Source organism: Anser brachyrhynchus, assembly GCF_964034855.1.
Source record: "Anser brachyrhynchus genome assembly, chromosome: 16".
NCBI classification, from domain to species: domain Eukaryota; kingdom Metazoa; phylum Chordata; class Aves; order Anseriformes; family Anatidae; genus Anser; species Anser brachyrhynchus.
The window spans coordinates 6,483,053-6,500,255 of NC_137734.1; the positions used below are offsets into that span (position 1 = coordinate 6,483,053).

At 43.1% G+C, this 17,203-nt stretch overlaps 1 protein-coding gene across 1 annotated transcript in view; it reads right to left on the reverse strand.

The window, feature by feature from the left end:
* SPO11 (SPO11 initiator of meiotic double strand breaks) overlaps positions 1-17,079 on the reverse strand; it is a 331,434-nt gene extending 314,355 nt beyond the window's left edge. Inside the window, exons 1-2 of the mRNA XM_080558213.1 lie at positions 12,319-17,079; positions 4,137-4,212 (exon numbers count right to left, since the gene is read on the reverse strand). The gene's annotated coding sequence lies outside the window, so the exon portion shown is untranslated. The remainder of the gene's footprint in view (positions 1-4,136; positions 4,213-12,318) is intronic.
* Between the last annotated feature and the right edge of the window lie 124 nt (positions 17,080-17,203).

Below are 17,203 nucleotides of genomic sequence, written 5' to 3' on the forward strand. Positions count from 1 at the left end.
ATTAATGTTCAGCAGGTGAGCCAGTGCAGCCACTGCATCTTTTCAGAACTCTGACACTCACAGATTTTCCTGCTGGGATTCCTTGAGAATAAGACTCATACTTTGGAGAACTTTGTCTTCAAAAATTAAGCTGAAAGTCTGACTGGATGGCGAACATCTTTACTAATAAATATAAGAATGTGCATCTGCACTTAGAAGATGGTTTCCAAATGCTCTGTAGAGATGTAATTTAGTTTGTTTGTTTTAAATCTAGCACAATTATTAACTTTTTTCTTTATTACTCTGTAGTTGTTCACTTTGAGTAAAACTTGGTCAGAGTGCTACTAAGTCACTGCTGGTTGATCTAACTATTTGGCTCTCAAACTTAAGAAAAAACTAATACAAGTAGGATACAATTTTCTAAATTAATTTGCACTGTTACAAACAGTATCTTTGCTATTACAAAACAGTGGTGTAAGCAACTAATTTTAGATCATCTATGTGCAAATTTGTCTCTGAAAACACACCTTACATACTCGTCATCCTTCAATTTGGAGACTTAAAGAACTGTTTCATCAGCAAATGGTTTTGTTAGGAGCACCACTGAGTAATTGCAGGGCCTTCGCGATGCTGTGCTGTGATACTTGTACACTGTCACGCAACTTACTGTCACAGCCAAGTGATCTTTGAGACGGACATCTCAAAAACAGAGCCTTTAGCCTGTCTACAACTACAGCCAACACATCCATACTTTCTCATTCTCTTGGGATTTAAGATTAAGACGACAGTATGGAGCGCAGAGCAAGCAGAACAAATAAGTATGCTTGTCAGCTGCATGAAGAGTTATATACTCCACTTGCTATTTTGAAACTCAAGACAAAGGGTGTCCTGTATCCATGTTATGGATCTCCAAAGTTTACAGTTAAGTTTCAACAAAAAAATAATGACTAAATAATAAATATAAAATAAATATAAAAATAAATAAATAATAAATAATAAATAAATAAAATAATGACTAAAATAAGTAAACATTAAGAGCAAGTAGCACATGTTAGAGTTAGTGTCTCAGTTTCCTAAAACAGGGATTTTCATGAATGGGGATTCCTGAAGTTTAGAAAAATGACGCAGCCCTGCTTTGACACCTGTCCTCCCACACCAAACACAGCACAGCTCACAAGGGACATTCCCATGTCCTGTTGCCAAATCCACCACTATCATCTATGAGCAAAGTAGACTTTAAAAATAAAACAGTGTGTGACAGGCTGGTTCATTTGCTTAGGAAATGACAATTTTCCCATTTGACATACAGTTGAGAACTGATCCCACGTGGAAAGGGAAGGCAATTGCTCAACTGAGCACCCACTGTGGCAATTTTTGCATAATTAGCAGAATGCATTTAGTCTTAACCTTCTTCTGATGAATTCAGTCACACCTGTTTATGTGAAATCAATTAAGAGACCTTAATCTTCTTAGACAGTTTCCAACACTCCATCCACAGGTTCAGGCCTGTTTCTTGTATTGCAAAGTTTAAATTATATTAAAAAAGAAACAATTATCCTATAAACATGAAGACCTAAATTACACCTTAATAATTAAAACCAGTTACACTTTTAGTCTGCAGCCTTTTTATGGCCAGACACATATCAAGCAGTGCTGTCCACTTCAACTTGGATGAGCAGAGGGGTGAGAAGAATAACCCCAAAGCAAGGTCAGCACGAACACATTTACATGCCCGCCCCATGCTGACTCGTGCCAGAACACACATTCCTGTGCCTGGATCTGCTTAGGACTTGTGCAGTGATGTGAAGGTAACATCTGGTAATGGGGTCATCTGAGGAAAGGGAGCCAAGAATGCCTCCCCACAGCATCCAAAATCCCTCTTCTTGCAGAAGAATTCTGGGGAAAGGACTTAATTTCATTTTACTTCAGACACGTTTCTAGAATAGATGGTGATGGGAGGTCAGATGAATCATACTTGAGAACTGCCTGTATTTCTCCACCGTGAATGGAAACTCCATAAGAAGCTAGGGGTGGACATCTAGGGTTTCATGAGACAAATCCCACAGTTAGTGGACACACACAAACAGCACCAACATGTAGTGGAAGAACAAGGTGCATTTATATCCCTGATCACTTAAAGTCAGAAGCTACCTGATTAGTTGAGAGACAAAAAAACTGTGTTACTAGTCTCCACTGGAGATAGTTTGTGGTTCAGAGCATGAGGAGTCCTGGCAGTACTTTATGCCAAAGGAGAATTTAAATCTCACATCTGTGTTTGTTTCTTGGATCTACTATGCTGGCACATGAGTCATCTTAAGAAACCTAAATTAGTGTTCATCATACATCAAACATTGCAAAGAGCACTGAATTTGTGTCCAGAAACTGTTCAGCTGAAGTAGAAGTTTGTTCCTAGGACTCTCACAAGACTATCTAGTAGGACATGCATGAAACGTGCTTGAGGCATCTTGGAGATTTTGGAGCCAAACCTGTTTAACCTACAGAGCTGCACAAGAGGTGAAAAAAATAATGAAAATTGTTGGCTTTAACTGAGTAAACCCTGCCATTTAGTATGTATCGTGTGAAAACTGGCCTGCTCCAGTAGGCCTCCTTGGAAGCAGAGATAGATAATGCTCAGTGGAAATGAAGAGTTTCTCCTGCATTAGCATACATGCTCTTTCAAAAAGTGTTCTTTACACTGCTTTAGAAAAAGAGGGGAATTCTTCTTTTTCTCCTCTCACCCCCTTGAAAGGGAAAATATCAAGTAGCAGCTGAAATCTGTTTGAGATCAACTTTTGCTTTATAAACTTTGAGTTTCATTCTAATTGTTAGGGAGACACATAATAGCTGGCTTTAGTATAATTTTCTTTGGACTATCTCCTCAAAGCCACAATTAATGTAAATATCAGTGTCTTGTTAGTAATTTCCTTTCATTGGTAAATGCTGAAATGCAATGATCTGACCACAAATCACAAAGCAAATAAGCTTGCAGTGCTGTTCAAGCTACGTTGTTATTACACAGTTTGTACATGAGAGAGCTGATAAGGGAGATGTTACATGAACAGGAGAAATCTTAGACTACTTGGAAGAGTTTCATTATGTGAGAAAGCAGTGGCTCTCCTACCTTTCCAGCAGCTTCTAGGCAAACTTACAGGCAAACCCACTTGAAGTGGCAAAAGTAGAGTCAGATCGCAGTCAGTCAAGAGAAACCTGGTGTAGATGTGGGACCGAAGACCAGACTCGTTTCTTCTCTACACAAATAAGAATTTACTCCCTCTCATGCATTTTCTTCAGTTGCTTTTGAGGGGCTTTCAGTGATGGATGACATACACCCACAGCATGAGACGACTACCAGCCTCCATCTTCTCCGTGCTAAGAAATCAATGGAGAATGAAGGACCCCTGGCATGCATGAACATCAGTCTTTATATTTTCACATATCATGTTTTAGCATTTACTTCCTGGTACATAAAACCACAGGTATTTTAATGCCCTGTTTACTTTATAGCTAGATGTAGACTTAGCAGCCAAAAATACACATCTCCAGTCAAACAAAAGAGACTGAAGATCCAAATAACTGAAGCAGGTTTCAGTCCCCCATCAGCCAGTATCTACCTTGCCAAATCACCTCTTCTCCAAACACTCAGTCACAAACTCCTCACTCATTAATAAACAAAAACCAAACACACACAACTTCTGGGCTCTCTCCAAGAGAGACTCCTTCCTGGGGAGGAGTAAAAGGCAGTGTAGAGGGCCACACATCATCACTGGTGCTGTTCTAGCACAGGAGAGAGAGAGAAGAAAAAGTGGTGGTACGGAGGGGGGAAGAGAAAAAAAAATCCTAAAATTTGCAGTAGTAAAAGATGCTTTCCAGAGGGGAAAATCAACTCTTTTCTTGAAATACAATAGGCACACGTACAGCAAAACAAAACCCACCTCCACAACCAGAGTGCCATACTTGCTGAAGCAGGAATGTACACTGCAACATTTCTGATGACACCAAGAAATTTCTTACCCACATACAACTGAAGTGGATGTCACTTTAATGACTAAATCCTTGTTTTCAATTTAGCATGTTATAAAGAGAACAGCTCCATCCCTGTCCTCCTATGCCACTCTATCAATTTGTCTTCCAGTAGTGCTTATAGAGCCATCACTTACCAGCAGGGCAGAGCTGTCATTCTCCCAACTGGGCCTTATGAGTCCATTCCCGGGCAGAAGGAGCTGTTGTTTATAGCTGTGAGGAAGATGAAGGAATAACAAAATCAATCCCTTCATCTTTCTAAGCAACCTATGTAACATCCTTCCATATCTGAGCATTTTGTAGATCAACATGCACTGCTCTTCAGGGTAAGCACGCAAAATAGGCATGATACTTTGTTTTTCCTTATAAGTGTACATGCCAAGAGGACAAACAATTTGATTGTGGCCATCTAAGAAATTTGGACATGAGGAAACAGGGTGTACAGCTACAGTGTAGGCTACCATTTTCTGCTTTCTTGACTCTCTAGCGTTGATCTCTGCATGGGTTAATTTACTCCACTGGTGGAATGGAAATTAGCTTCCCATACCCCTAAGTGCAGAACTAGGTTATTCCGCCAAAAACTAGTCATAACGAGCTCAGCTATCTCTGCTGCAGTACCATCGACAGTGTAGACATTCATCACATCTTCTCAGGTCAGAGATTAGCGCCTAATCCTCTGGCCACGTTTCCCTGTAGGAACTTCACAGTATTAGGGCTTTGCTCATCTCTATAACCAATGGTTTTGCAAGGCCCAAGCTACTTTGCAAGGATTGCAAAACTTGTTAGAACTTGTACATTTTCCCAGTCACAAAGGGTTGCTCACCCATCCCCCAGTACCACAGTAAGCTGGCATGAGGACTGGAAATTTAGCCAAAAGAGACTGCCTTGGAAATCAGTAATCTCTCAAAAACTGATCAGACATATGACTGTAGACACACAGAATGCAAATTTATCGTCCTCATGTATTCTTATGTTCCCTTTCCCTTTTTTCCCCCTTCTAGACTAATTCCATATCCCATCTCCCACTCTAATTTCTACTCTTGGCTTTCATTATGCTCCTGGTGTAAGAGCCATACATCCATACATCCCTTTCTATCTTGTTCTTGCCAGGTAGTTAGAAGCACATATAAATGATTCGCAAAGGCTCATGACCTCACTGCAGTACATTTCTCAACATTAAGCTCCTCCAGCTCCCTGTTGATCCCAATCACTCTGAATTTTATTACCCTCTTTTGTATTGCCTGACTCCCTGACCCTGTAGTTTATGGTTAGCCCAACCCTCGTGTTTCCATCAGAAGACACTTCTCAGCTAATATTAGAATCAAGCCTTTTAAGAGCTGCTGATACAAGGAAAAACCCCTAAGAAATCCTGAAGGGTGGAACTGGGGATACTAACAGCACAGGAGCAATAAGCTCGTTCCCTAGCAAACATGATCAAAATGATGGATCTTGCCAAAAGCGTCAGTTGCCCAATTTTTGTTCTTACTGAAGCTATAGGGTTTCCTTCACACCCTTTAATTACTCAAACCTTACTTAAGGAACGTGATTCAAACAAACAAACATAAAAAAAAAGTTACAACAACGTAGCATGATCTTGACATACAAGATGTCAGAACCATTATAAACCCCTTTATTCCAGAATGATGTCTTTTGTGCTTAGAGGCATGCTTGCTATTCATAGATCTACTGCTCAGCTGTTCCAGTTTTTAGTTCTGCATAAATGCCCACTCATTATGTCCAGAGGGTTTTGCCTGTAGCTTTGTGTTTGTAGCCTTGAGGCAAATGTCTTGATGGCTTAGGGAACTCGTAGCGGAATGACCAAATAACATCGGATTTTCCACAGCAACGAAGCCATTATGGGACAGCATTTCTATGTAACAGCACCCTTCAGTGTGCAATCATTATAACTAAGGATTTAACCAGGCTCTAGGGACATAACAAAATCACTTTGAAGCCAAAAATCCACAGTGAAATCTTAAGCATTAGATTTCTGAAATGCCTCGCAGAACTGCCTGAGTCAAACAGCTTTGTCAGTTACAGTAAAACCAAGCACTGGGGAAGGAGTTTTATGCACATCTTAAGAATGAATCCAAGTATCCAGACCTGTGCATGCAGAGCTGGGGGTGCAGTGTACGTTAGTTGCAGTTTCTGCAGTTGCATATGAAGCCATTATAATCACAAACACAAGTCCTTAGTTAGCATTAGTATTTTTGCACACACGAATTTAGCTATTGAAAAATTTCTAATTATGTTGCTCATGGCTTTGAGAAAGTCTGTAGTGAGGCTGTAGGTTACAAAGGCTTGTGGCCTTCGTAGGCCTCATGGCCCAAAACCCCAATCCTGGCCATCTAAACTGTGATATTCCCCAGTGACTGACTGAAAAATTGACCCAGTGAGTTCCTGATGAATTGCAGGTCTGTGCAGATCAGGTCTGCAGCAGAAGGGAAGTTTGTGATGAAAAGGATCAGGGACATATCACAAGCAATGGGTGAGAGCAGCACCACACCAAAGCATGGTGCGCTGGCCTTGGAGTGCAGCCCACCACTCACCCAGCCGCTCTCTCACTCCCCCTCCCCAACAGGGCAGGGAGAAAAAATAAAATGAAAAGCTCAGGGGTCAACATAAAGACACGGAGATCTCTTACCAATTACTACTGGGGGCTGAACAGGCCTGGTTTGGGGAAAACTAATGTATTGCCAATTAAAATAGATTTAGGTGGTGAGAAACCAAGGCTAAAGTCAAAACACTTCTCTCTCTTCCACCTTCTTCCCAGGCTCGACTTCACTGCTTCATTCCCAACTCCTCTACCTCCTGCCCACCACACCAGGGGCACAGGGAGAGCAGGCAACTCCTCTCTCCTCACCCTTTTTGCCTGCTCCAGCGTGGTTCCTTCCCACAAACCGCAGCTCCTTCAGGAAACATCCACCAGCTCTAGCATGGGGTCCTCCACTGGCTGTTTCCACAGGGAAACACCTGCTCCAGCACCCAGAACACCAGCTCTGTACCTCCTTCTCTGACCTTAGCCCTCACAGGGCTGTTGCTGACACTTTTTACCTCACACCTGGGCAGCACTTTGCCCTTTCCCACCTATGTTCTCACAGAGGTGCCCGCAGCACTACTGGCAGTGCCCTGCAGTGGGGCCGTTGGAGCTGGCTGGAACAAGCCCAGGCCTCTCCTCACAGAGAGGCCCGTAGCCCCACTGCCAACACCCAGGCTTTTAAGCCAATAAAGCGAGTGAAAGATAGACTTTGAGAAGCTATAAAGGAAGCCAGGGTCTCTCCAGTAAAAGAATCTCTCAAACTGGAAGTGAAATATTGGTATATGAGAAGTTATTAAACCCACCACCCCCACCTCTTTTCTCTGAGTGTCAGGCCGCATGTACACACAGGTACATACACATGGGCTTGCAACAGGAGAGTCCCTACATGCTCCCCTGAATGTCCTCTGATCTCAACACTGTATAGGCAGCTCATGCAGAAAGAGTTGCTGTTTTGATGGAGAGGGGGATGGAAATAATCATATGCAGAGCAATCTGTGCAAGGCAGCCTGCACCCCTTGTCCACAGATCTCATGGGGGGCCTTCGTTAATGAGCTCGCAGTCATGGCACATAGGAAACTCTACCCAAGCTTCAAGGAGAGGAGGCAGGACACCTGCCTGCTGCACATATGGCCACTTTCTCTCAACAAAGACAGAGAATGAAATTTAGACCAGGACAGAGTGTGGAGCAGCATGTTTGAGAGAGCACAGCATCTTGGCTCCACCGGTGCTGGGGGAACAAGAATGAGGCACAAGCTTCCAGCTGGGCCCTCATACCTCTTAACACAAAGCACCCCAAGAAAGTCAGCATTTTACCCGGTCTACATCTATCAGGATGAGCAGCTGTGCTTTAGTAACACTGCAGAGATGCTAGGAGAAGGATAAGGGCTGCATTGATGAGGCAGGAAGTTGAAGCGTGGATCAGAAATGCATGACTACATGGAAAAATCAGAGGTGTAATGAGACAAATGTCCCTCTTGTGTAATAAGGTGATGTGGTCCACCACTGGACTACAACAAAAAAAGGGGCTCCCAGTCATATCCCTCTACAGTTTGTAACCCTTGAACACAGGAGCTATCATATTATGACGTGACTCAGAAAAGATAACTATAACATGGTGGTTAATCTGGCTGCCCTTCTCGCCTCAGATACAGCATGATTTTTACTTCTCCAAGAAGACTGGATTAACAGCAGCAGCCAGCAACATCACTGTCACAACAAGTTAGTGCTGCTAAAAGGAGTAACAGGAAGAATAACCTCTTATACTACAGAGGCTTACAAAATGGTTCATCACAATGGCATCGCTAGGCAATATTTTAGCCCAGCAGTGACTCACCATAAACGTTCACATGCTCCTTGTGTGCTAGAAAACACTGTGGAAAGTCTCCCCTCAGCAAGTCCTGCAATAGTCCCACTGCGGCTAGGCTGCGTTTGGCACAGTCTGGAAAAGCAGTTGTGCATTTTACCCTCAGCTTCTTCCCTCCTCAGTAATGCAATTTGCTACCTGTCCTCTTGACTCCAGATTTTAACCCTGATGGAAGAAAGCCTGGGTTTCAGGTGTTTTATTTCCCCACACACACACATTCCTTTTTTTTAATACATATTTTTGAGAGGATGCCCATTCTTTGGTACCTTTCCCATGTATTGTGAAGGTCACCTAACACATGCCAAATGAAACACTCTCAGAGAGAAAGGTTTAGTTTTTTCCATTATTTGCCCATTACAGACCTAATGAGTTTTCATGTTTCCTCCTCAAACTGCTTTTAGATAAACTGGGAATAAATTCTGTTATCTACAAAGTACTTGGGATACAGTCCCAAAGTTGCCTGCATATAATGGTCTTTCAAGCCTCAGAAGTAATTGCAGGACACGAGAGTCATCTAAAAGATTTTTAGCGGCCAGGCATGAAATCATCATCTGCAGGACTCAGCTCTCATACCCAGCAGTAGCACAGACTGATTTATTTGACTCGTTATTATAAAACGAGTTATTATTAAACTCCCTAGAGAGGATATTCCACAACATCCCAGCTCCAGCACATCACTTAATAAAGCATTTCCGTATTTCCTCCACAGCATAAGTTTGGTTGACACCCCCTAAACACACACTGATGCAGACTGCATTTAGGGTTCAAGGAACTGCACGTAGGAACCACAAGAGGAGTCTACTTTTCTTGGATCTTTCTGACAACAGCAGCGTGATCTTGGGATCTTTGCAGGGACGCACTTTAAATGGCAGGGATAGAAACCCTAGGGAAGAAGGGGAGGAAGGAAGCAGAACAGTTTTGTGAATTAAGTGAGCCATATTAGCACAGATGCAGAGCTATTCTTCCACACAGACCTCTCTTCCAACATGTTTATTTCCTTTCCCTTACCCCCATTTTTAAGTTTGCACACTGGTGCAAGACAGTAGGTTTCAATCACACACACACTAGTAATTTTATGAGGCTCATTTCATAAGAGTTGTGAAAGGGGAGGAAGGAGAAGAGACAAAAATTCCCCCCAAACCAGCACCAAAGTTAAAAGTTAGCATTGGGAATACTAAACTGGCAGTATTGATTTCCTATCCATGGCACTCTGCACCCTAGCTGCACCCTAGTACCATAGCTCTTGACCATTCACGCTCCTCAAAATTATCCTATGACAAGCAGCAATTCACCTGCTTAGACACACATGCTTAAGACAGGAAAAAAAAGTCTTCTTGATCTGCAAAGCACATAGATACTTCACTGCTATTTATTTTGGTAACTCTCAAGGGGCCTAAGTATATGCTAGAGTTAACCATAGATAACTTGAGATGTAAATCATCGCAATAAGTTAAAAATTTACATCTCTTATGTCCAGTGCAAGCAGCTACCCCTGCCTTTTCCTCTGCACAAACAGATGAGTACACCCATGGACACCATTGCCAAGTCCTGGAGAAAAGCAGAAGACCACACCTTTGGGAGTCCTGCAGGAAGTGATTGAGTGAAGGATTAGTAGGCCAAATTCTGCTAAAACAAAGCATCTCAGCAAATCCAATACTGCCTCTCATTTGAGGCTCTTCATCACCTGCAAGTACAGGGCTGTGCTGGAAGCAGATTGGTTGGTTCGGTTAAACCAGCCATTAAAATCATAGACATTTCTTTAAGCAACAGCTGAAAAACTTCCAGGGAACTCCACTGCCCATCCTGATTGTCCGTGTTCCCAAAGAAGAAGCTAGACACCAGCCCAGGAGTCCCACCTGCCCAAGTTTCACACTTTTAGGGGAGCTGATACTTTAATTTCCAAGCCCACATTTACTCCTGACCAGGAGAGATGGTTTGAAGCACAGCTTTGCCTTCTGCCCTCCCCAAAGTGGCGAGTTTCCCTGCTCTTCTTTTGGATACTACTGCTGTGGCTGACGAGGTCCATGGCCATAGCTACACTCTGGGATGTTTATGAAACTTTCACAAACACCAGCCAGCATTTCCTGATGCACATGACAATGCAGAAACAAGGTCCAAACGTCACAGTTTTCTGGGAATTCTTACCCCAGGTATTTTTTCCACCAAAGAACGCTTGCAGGATTAGCCCCTACATGAAGGAGTGAGCCCAGCACAGGAGGCACGTACAGCCAAGCAACAAGTCATCAACAGCCTGCTGCGTGTGGCAGCCTTTTGCATGAAATCCACTCACAGCGAGCCAGCACTGGCCAAGCTTGCAAGTAAGGTGCATTTCTGGAGATCACAGGCCATTTACTGACCTCTGCATTAGCATCCAAGTCACCCACAGCAATTAGGCAAAGTAAGAACGCCTTGGTTTTGTGACTCAACAAGCTTTGGCAACCCTCTCCACGCCACAGCCCTGCTGCGGAAGGAGGGTTTTCTCCTACGTGCAGCATCCAACAGGTTTGGAGAAACAGCTCTTTCAAAGGGATAAGTTCTCAGGCCATTGGTCTGATACTTGCTGTATGTTTATGGTTCTACCTGAGTTTTTGTTTTGCCCAAGAACACGCACACCATGACAGATTTCCCATTTAGATAGTCACACTTGAAATCATTTCAAACCCAGCTACCGATGCTGTCATTTTGGAAGCCCCAGGTCTCTGATAGCCCATTTTGTGGAGCTCTTTCACCTATTTTCTTCCCTTTTATGCAAAATGAGAAAAAAAAAAAAAAGTTTCCTCAGTTTTAATCTTGTAAAACACATTATGCAAATTTATGGGCTTTATGTAAGATGATGGCCTGCGGCCATATCACCCCTGGCCCCGGCTGTGATCTCGTTAGATCTCCCAGCCCGAACAGGCCGGGGCCTGCTCAGCACTGGCTGCGAGACCTCCGGAGCGAGCCAGGTGCTGCCGAGGGCCGGGCGGTGCTTCAGTAGGTGGCCCCCGCCGCTGTGAGTCAGCACCCACGGGGTGCCCGAGCACAGCCTGGCCGCTGCGCGGCGGCGCACGTGGGGACCGAGGTGAACCCCGGGTCTGCGCACAGAGCTCAGAGCATCCCCACGCATCGCAAGTCCAGGGGGAAAGCCTCGAGGTTTTTAGGAAAGTGACAAGGGAGAATATTCGCTGTGTCCTGAACCACCTGGGGAAACCGTGCTGTTTGAAGTGATCCAAACAGCTGATCACGGTGGTCTTTTTGTGCTCACATCTTGAGCTACCTGGGGAAAATGAATGGAAAGGAAGTCTCATAGCTGATTTCACACGCTTCTCTCACCCTCACACCTACATTTTAACCAGCACCCAACAACTCATTTTCATCTCTGCCTTTCTGATGCAATTTATTACCCAATACCTTGCCAGCAAATTAAAAATAATAATAATAAAAAAAAATAATAATTTAAGCTGCAGTGCTGTTGCTCTTTAACATCAGCATCAGGCACTCAAAAGTATCAGGCAAAGATCATTTTTACTTAAAACATTTGCAAAGATCACTCTAATTTCTTTCCCTGGACTAGCACTTTTTTTTTCTGGAATGAATCCCTGGAAACACTCTACATTAAAGCTAACGAAGGCACCTCAAAACAGCCTTACCAGAATCTTATCAACTTTTATCTTCCACCAGACAAAGCCACTAACTACAGCTGTTTATTTACCAGGGCAATACAAAGATTTCGTATTATTGGAACTAAAAAGCAGTACTTAAGGCTCTGAAAAGGAGACCCTACCACTTATCTAGAAGCATACATAATTTTCCTCCTCCTCCTCCTCCTCCACCATCATCCCAACGACCTCATACACATGCAGATGCACCCTGCCTACAGCCCTGTACACTACACCCTGTTACCAGACACCCACAGCAGACTGAGGAGAAGCATTACCTTTGCTGAAGCGATGGTGCCGGTAAACCCTAAGGAAGGAGCTCAGCCCAAGAATGCACAGAAATAAACGTTTTAGGCTCTTGGCTGCAGCACTGCTGAAGTCACTAAGCCCCAAACCCATCTGATTCCCCTCATTTAATCAGATGACCTCATAGCCTAGTTCCTAAATGTGCTTTAGCTGGGCTCCTCTCACATGTGAGGTCTGGAAAACTGTAATCTCTGCAGTAAGGCAAAACGGTAGCTCTAAGTAATGCCTCCATTCACATTACACCCTTGCCTGAGTCACATTAACTGGTTACAGCCTAGTTAAAAGCTATAAATTTTTAACTTAATATAATAAGACCTTAACTGTGAAAGGGCTTTTTCCTCTTACGAGGGCAGGGCCAGAACCTGTCTGCACTGATGTTTTCAATAATATCCCCACTGGGGTTTCTTGCTCAAAGTTGTAAAGAACCAGAGCCTCGTTCAACATGCTTCTGTGTTAAGCCCAACACAAAGGTGGGTTTGAGTCCTAAAGGTTGCTTGATTTTGGATCTCCAACGCAAGATCCCCCTGCTAAGAGGTTTGGTGGCCATTACTTTCTGAAAAATGGGCCCTTATAAGACACCCAAGGAGAGATGTCCGAATATTGGACAGTGACTTCTGGAAGTTCAGGACCTGCCCTAGGTCTCACTGACGCATCGAGCCATCTGGCTTCCCTTGCACCTACGTGCACCTTGATCTCAGAAAACACACGTTTTCCTGGCATCTCCAGTTCTGAATATCCTCCAGCTTCTCTCATGTTTTCTCTGGGTTTCGCCACACCTTAGCCTTAAATATAAAGTACCATTTTGGGGTAATTAGAGATTCCTAATTAATTAGAGTTATAGATTTAAGGATTCAAAGCTTGACAAATGAGCTCAGGTAAATTTTGCAGCACGAGTTGGAGAAAATTACTGGCCCGAGCTACCTGCCCTGCCCCTGTGCTGGAGGTTAATTACCATTTCTCTTGTACAGCCAAAACCACGTGCGCCTCCATCCCAGCCTGCTCCAGCTCACAGTCCAGCACCCAGCTCAGCTCCAGCACCATCCAGCCACCAGGCTGCACCAGGGCATGGGCTGCGCTCTGCCCCTGCTCTTCTGTCCTCCAGCAGACAGAAGGGAGCCGTGGCTGAAGATGACCCTGTACCTGCAGCCCTGGCAGCTGGGCCCATGGGTGCAGGTCTCTTCCTTCACCCCTTGTGGCTGTTTCAGGTCTGTAGTCTTCCAGCAGCAAGCAGAGGTACAACAGCCTGACACAATGTAAAGGGCATTTTATTACCTTACAATGGGCAAAATTTCCATTTCACTCAGTATGCCTCAAAGCCTGCATTGCTCATGTTTTGTTCTGGTTTCTTTTCTTGTTTGTTTTTGTTTTGTTTATTTCCTTTCTTTGTCTTTGGAGTTGATGTGATGCATAGGAGAGAGGACAGGATGAGGACTGGGCAAAGGTGGCTCTGCTCCCAGACAGGCACCCTCACACCAGAGAATTACAAACACAGTTTCCATCCTTTCTGTTTAGCATATTTGTCTATATCAAGGGTGCTGGCATCATATTAGACCACTTTCTGATGTTATTGAAGAGCTCTTTAACTAGGAATCCAGTTTGGATTACAATGATCAGCTGAAGAACTACACCATTGAGCCCCACTTAGTAGTCAGTGACAGCCCTATCATGTATGGACAACTTAAGCTGCTTCTCTTCCCTTCGTTTTAGGCTATTTGACCTGGAAATACAAGCTCTAAAGTTCATCTAAAAGATTAATTCTGTTATCTCGTTTATTGCAGATTTCTGAACTTTCTGAGCCATTAGTAAACAAGAATTTGAGTTTCATGGCAGAGGGAGCAAGTGCCAGTATGATTATGTGGTTGGAATTTAAAATCATGGGCAAAAATGTAGATCAAATGGAGTTCAGAGAATGTCACAGAGCAGTAGTAGCCTTGTGAGCAAGGCCTTCACAAGAGGGTTAAAAAGGGCTGTTTAGCTAAGAGAGAGGAAAAATAGAATATTTGTGGCCAGACCTTACACAATAACGGCCCATGGAAACCATCTGGAACATCCGTGTAAGACATGCAAGAACATCCAATAAATGCAAAAACGGTATCAGAAACTGGGAGAAAGCTTATTTATATAACCCTCTGAAAGTGAAAATGAAAGGAGAAGGCAGCCAATGGTACAGAACAGGATTTAATAATTTAATTATACGGTTCCAGGATAGGCCCAGTGTAATTTCTGCAGAGATGGTTATCCATGCAGCTACGTGGATAGTGTGACGTTAGGTAATAGGCAGCAGCAATAGCCACGCACCATAGAAATGTTATAAGAGACCACAACTGGTTTGGATAACACACAGATTTTGCAAAGACACGGTCTATCTGGCTGTGGCCAGGTTTTAGGAGTAAATTCTCATTTGCATGGCTCCATCTGCACTCCCTGTGGCTCACCACCAGGCCTTGGGTCACACTCCCAAAGGGACCCCAGAGTACTCAGCAAAATTGGCTCCAGGTTCCCCTTACAAAAACCTGTGACTGTCACTGACCAGAAACACGCTGTAGTTTGGAAATTTCAGACGAAAGAAAGAAACGAAGAAAAAAGGGCTGCAACAAATATACAAAGCAGGCTCTCACGGTGAGGCCCATTTCAAGATGCCTTGCTGCATTTATTTGTGATGAAAAAGTCTGAGGGTGCAGAGGAACAGACAGCAGTAGGGCTGCAGCTGAAACAGGCAGGATGAGAAACTGTGTGCAAGTAGCAGTGAAACAAGTGAAGGGTAAAGCAAAAACTGAGTTGAAAATGAAGTTAGCTGAAGTCCGTAACTAAATTAAGCCAGGAGTTAAATCTTTTTCTTGTTTCCTTCTGTACCATTAGCTTTGCATCATTACTTCTCTCTGAAACCATGAAAACTAGAAAAAAAAATCTTAAAATGAAAGCAAGACAGCTGTGAGGTCAAATGATTTCAGGAGCTGGGGCCATGTATAATCATATTTATAATTAATTATCAGCAACAGCGAGGCTGCCACAGGTGGAAGGAAGCAGCTCCACTGCCTGCCTCCTGCAGCTCCAGCACTGCCTGGGCAGACCCCAACATCCTGCGGATTCCCGGCTGCTGCTGCTGGACAGGCAAGAGCTGATTGATTTTTTTTTTCCCCACAAACATATTTTATATTGACATTAATTGAATTTATTCTCAAATAAAATACTTTTGCAGAAAGTTAGTACTTAAATGGACCATTTTTACTTCATAATTTTTGTTTTTAAATTCTAATAGTTTAACATCATTTCCCCACATGAACACCAATTTAACCATCATTTCTCTGGGAGAAGTGGGAGAAGGGCAAGGGACGAGATGGGGCAAAGTCATTTAGATATTCAATTTTCAAAGGAAATGAAAAGATTAACTCAGCAGAGTGCTGCATTCGACCTTTTTGTTTTAGCCAACTCAGGAAGAATCTTGTAAAAGCAGTACCATGCATACGGATTTGAAGATCAAGGGAGAACAAAACAAAACACTTTGTGTGTTCGGCTAACTACTTTTTAGCTTTCCCAGGAAGTTACTAACCTATTACACGTTCCTCAGATTAATCATTTCAGATGACAGACAAGTTCGGGTCAGAGTTTAGCTGTGAATGGAGCAGAAGACATTGTCCTTTCATATTACTGGCATAGCGTTTGAGGTAGTTGAGTCTCAAAATAATGTACCATCTAAAATATACAGTAGAGGAAAAGCATTAAGGTAATGGAAACTCAGTATTTCTAGTGTTCCAAACATATAAATAGAACCCAAGTCAGTACATTAGACAATTGACTGGCTTTGCTTGAATGCACGCAGGAATAAATGGAAACATCCTTATTTCCTATCCCAAGGGGCAATTATTTCAGAGCCTGGTTTTGTGCATTAATAAAAAAGCAAGATTCCATTGTCTGGTAGCTAAAATATCTTACTATATATGCAGTATAAGCAGTCCAACAGCAGAAACGGAAAAAAAAAAAACACCTAGCATTGCATTATCTAAACAACAATTGTCCTTTAGCTCTTATCATACCTAGCATATTTCTGTATATATCAATGAAATATAATTATATATTTGGGCTATATTTTTGAAGTTCTGTAAGCCATCACATGTCCTAGGTACACCTGTGGCTACAGATTGTCCAAAACGCTCTTTTCTCAAATGGTACAATGGGCCTAGCAAATGCAGACTGGAATTTCACACTTCTCTAGAAGAGAACTGGATTGCAACTCAAACATTTTTTTTCCCCACAGCTCACCACTGATATAACAAATTCATTCATTTCTTTGAGCTTTCCTATCTTTTCTTCTTCCTGCACGCCTTCATCAGTTTGCCTTTACCTTTTAGAGGCAGAATATTGAGAATATGGAATTTATAAACAATGAATTTGAAAATTGTACATATTGCCCCTTCTCCACAGCTGTGAAGAAAACGCTGCTGTGATCTGAACCAAAGTCTTACTGGCAGTTACATCCAGTGGCACCATTTGCAGTGTTTGCCCTAGCCACGTGCCAGACGGATTGATCTGGTGTTGAAATGCCAAGGAGAGCATAAAGTCCAAGTTCAAGTTCCTCCTGTTCTAGAGGGAGAACACTGAAACGGTTCTCATTGGGGAGGTGTGGCTGTTTTGCATCTGAGACAATGAATGCCACTGCAAGCCTTAGATCCTGCCTCACCACCACCACCACCACACAGAGTATGTAGGGGATTTTCTGCAAAATGCTGTAAAGTTCCTAACAGCAGTAACAGTGGGCTGAAACCAGATGGTAGATCTATCAAATTTCACATGCCAAGATTTTTCAAATATTTATCATTAGAGACAGATTATTCTAATAAAGTCAGATTCACTGGAAGA